General features: G+C 41.6%; 1 pseudogene; it reads right to left on the reverse strand.

Annotated features, from left to right (window-relative positions):
• Positions 1 to 744: 744 nt before the first annotated feature.
• On the reverse strand, positions 745 to 3,730 carry LOC122142878 (annotated as a pseudogene).
• Positions 3,731 to 4,296: the final 566 nt, after the last annotated feature.

Below are 4,296 nucleotides of genomic sequence, written 5' to 3' on the forward strand. Positions count from 1 at the left end.
TCACCCACTTGGTTCTGAGCCCAGATGGCCCACGCCGCCTGTGAGCTGTCGTCGATGACGACGCACCGATGCCAATATCAAACCACCACAACACATCACACCATCATCAGCCAGCCTGAGAACACCGTGCCCTACAATAAATGTGACGTGAAATAAAATACAAATTATGTTCATAACATTTCATTTACGCGGCCAAGGCATCCTTTCTCATCTTCTAAATATAGCCTGCATGATATACACTAAGGTAATTACACAGTAAGACTCAACACACTATATATCTTATCTATTACAATAGGTATCTTATAGCTTAAAAAACAATTTAGTTATTTGGATACGATTACTCAATTGCCGACACTAAAAAAAATGAGCTATTCTTGGCAGGCACGTATCTTGATGTCGCTAATCTCTTTATGTATTTTAAATATACTTCTGCCCGTAAAAATAACAATAACTCTAAAAATAACCTATGTTCTACTAACTAAAGAACAAAATAAATGCTTTAGGCATCCATTCATTATCGGGGGGCTGTATATGTATTATATAGATTCAATAGAGATTCAGTAAAGAATCCTTTAAACATTACAATACTATTATAATCAAAGAAAACTCTTTGATTGTTTGTGGATTCGGAATTCAGAGCTATGAAGTCAGAACCGCGAGATAAAAATTGTTTCTAATGTTATGCTGAATCTGAATCATAGCTCTATTGGATGAGTTAATGTTCAGTGTGATATGAGAGCGTACAGTGCGAACGTCCAGCAGCAGCTCTCCGCGCGTCCCGTGGAGGATCGTCACCAGGTTTCCCGATGCTCTTCTCCAGAATTTAAGTGCGTGCTGTCCGCGCAGATTCCACTACGTATACTCGCCGTCACCACCCAGAAACAGCAGCGCTTCCACGCGTCCTGACACACACACACACACAGTTTGAAATTCAATATAAGTATTTGTCCGCGTGGTGATGAGGAACCATAGTGAAAAAACACACAAATCTGAACAGCTGTTATAAACTCCTTTTCAAACAGTTTTCAGCCAACGTTTGTTAGTGATTGTTGTACATGCGGGTTTCCGAGTGTAACGCGCTTGCATTTCCTGTGTTTAGCGCCACCTGCTGTGATGAGAGTGAATGTGCTGTCCACCTGGATCAAAAAGAACCATTTCGTTTATAGAATGTCCGACATCACGCTTATTAATGATTTTAAAAGCAGGTATAGCTGGTGGGTGAAACAGAGCTTTTTCGAAACTCAAAATCATTCGTTGCAAAGGTGATTTGCTTTTTCGAAGCACTCCGATTGGATGTCGCATATCGTATCGCGAATCATTTGATTCAGATTGTGACTTCAAATAATTTTTTTATTCAGATTGGCATTCGAATCATTTCAGGCATTGAATGATCGCAGTCCGTGTCTCCAAAGTCACGAGCTAAATGACGGTTCAAAAACATCTTATTGCTTGGTGCATTGATAATTATTTGATTCAGACTGGGACTTCAGAACACGTATAGTGAATCATCTGCTTTCGGAGGAGAGGTGGAGGTATGATCAATCTGATTCAGATCAAACTTCAGAGCAGGAATTGCGGAATCATTTTCGAGAGTTGGAATGATTCATGATCACAATCCCAATTCAGCTTTGGACTTCGGAGCCCGGTCACGTTGTTTTTTTCCCGATTTCATTTTTTTTACGTTACCATTAGAAAACATCGAAACCATGACCAAGGGCAGTACATGTTGTGTTATAAAAACAAAACAAAACAAATAAGCATTTTTAAGTATGAACACATATACTAATCCCTTAAGAACATTAAAATGGTTTTCTATTGTCCTTCACAGTCGTGTAGTAATGTGTGTTTCACACAACACACACCACACACACACACCTGTTTGACCAGGTCCTGTAGTTTTCTGTATGGGCTCAGGTTTCTCTCGTCTCTCTGCCGACAGGTCAGGATCTCGCGGCCATCATACACACGGATAATACGGTCTGCTGTGTTGATGAGGAAACAGCTGCGGGACGAGAAGACACATCACAGATGCAGACATATCAACACACACGCTCAAACCTGCTCCCGAACTAACGAACATTATTTCTCCTGATCTGATATTAAAAAGAAAAGGTCACTGTGGTGCAGTCCTGCTGAAATCAGGCATAAAGAATAGCTGTTCAACAAAAAAATATAATAATAACTAAAAAAATACATATGTAAATCTTAATTTTAACATCTTATAATATTATAATAATAAAAAAAAAAATAGTTTGCCATCATAATTTATAACTATTCTGATTTTTATTTTATTAGATTTTTGAGATCTTAAAAAACGCTAAATGTTATAATGAAAGTTTTTAAATGCTCTTGTCACTATTTCTTATATTAGCTGGAATATTTTTGAAAGAACAAATAGTTAACATTAATAAATACACTTATAATTATCAATAAAATAGTTGGGCGTCAATAATTTTATGATCAGTTTTTTGATTTATGGAATGGAACTTACACTCATACAATACATTAAATCATAATCAACATGTAAAATACAATACAGCTGGCAGACTTTTTTGCTCATAAAATAAATAGAAAAATACATAATTTGACATGGTTTATTAATATTATATTATTATGTTTAAGTATTAGTTTTAAATTACAAATATATTGTAATTATATAGAGTTTAGCTATATTCATCAATATTATCAATATAATTTTTTTCAATCTCAGCGTGACCTCTGACCTGCCCTTGCGTGCGAACTCTATGGATTTGATGGCGGTGGTGTTGCTGGTTCCTGTGGTCACTCTGAACGACGCCACGAGGTCCTGTTTGTTCGTGTTCAGCACCAGAATCTGAGAGAGACACACATCAGACCGCGTGCGAACTCGATGGATTTGATACACCACACCACACACCAAAACACACACTTGACACACAAGAGGACATATCACGTCCTGTACCTGCTGACCTTCCCCTTTGGCGTTGCCGTGTAGATTAGCCTCACTGGGGCGAGGTTCGATACAGTCTCCGTATACGAGTAACACGGTCGAAGGCTGCCACCACGTTGAGGTCGGAGTCGTCGTCCACCGGCAGCACCACGTGTTTGGAGTCGGACAGCGTGAGCAGCACTGGAGCAGACTTCATGGGACACACCAGCACCTTGTCCCTGAAACACAGGCCCTCTCTCAATGCCAAGCACACAGTGACACCTCACACGTGACTCTCTTTGATAACACTCAGTCAGCTCGCGCAAAAACCCTACTTCAGGGGAACGCACACACATTACAATAAACGAAATGATAACATATATTTCCTTCACTGTTGTATACTTCACAAACAAATATAAAAACAACCACAACCTCAGTTCGAGTTTAATTTCAAAATTATAAAAACATATTAATGTGTTGTTTAAGTGTAATATTATGTGCACATATTCTCTGATTATCTCCACTGTATGTGGAAGCCTCCTCCATAAACGGGGCGGAGCAAGAACAGCCTCCTCCATAAACGTCAGCATTAGGATCTGTACTTGGCTAGACAGTGAGTTTTGAACGGACGGAGCGTACTTGAGCGACCTCCCGACTGACGACGTTTCACAAGAACACACAAGACAGGCACACGGAGTCTGACAGCTACAGAGTCAAGCGGGCGCACAGGACTATAGTTGAGGGACACTCACATGTCTCGGGGGTGGTACTGCAGCTTGAGGATGGGCGAGGGGAAGCGGAAGCAGTGTGGCTGTCACACGGTCCTCACGCCTCCGCCCAGGAGGCGCCGCACTGTTACTGACGAGTCTCGAATGTATATCGTGTTTGCCGGCACTGACCAGCTTGTGTCCGTCTCTGCTCCAGCTGAACCACAGCAGACCAGCTTGTGTCCGTCTCTGCTCCAGTGTGTGTGTTGTGTGTGTGTGTGTGTTTTTCTTCTGTGTGTGTGGGGTGTGTGTTGTGTGTGTGTGGGTTGTGTGTGTGTGTGTGTGTACCTGAGTGAGCAGACGGGGTGTATTGTGTTGCGCTGATGACTTTTTGGCGATTCGTCCTCGCGTCAGAAAGTCCCAGATGGATGTGGGTTGATTGTTTCAGCCGACAGCGAGCAGCGTCCCCCAGCGGTTCCGCAGGTCAGAGCCATATGGCTGAATGCAGTCCAGGTGCCATCCGCCTCCTGGACACACACCACACACACAGCACACACACTCAGGTAAGGACCACACACACACAGAGAGGACACACACCACAGGACACACACCTTAGAGAGCGATAGTACAGATACATATACCACACCACAAACATATACAATATATAGTAAGATATATATA

Source organism: Cyprinus carpio, unplaced genomic scaffold (assembly GCF_018340385.1).
Source record: "Cyprinus carpio isolate SPL01 unplaced genomic scaffold, ASM1834038v1 S000000299, whole genome shotgun sequence".
Lineage (NCBI taxonomy): Eukaryota > Metazoa > Chordata > Actinopteri > Cypriniformes > Cyprinidae > Cyprinus > Cyprinus carpio.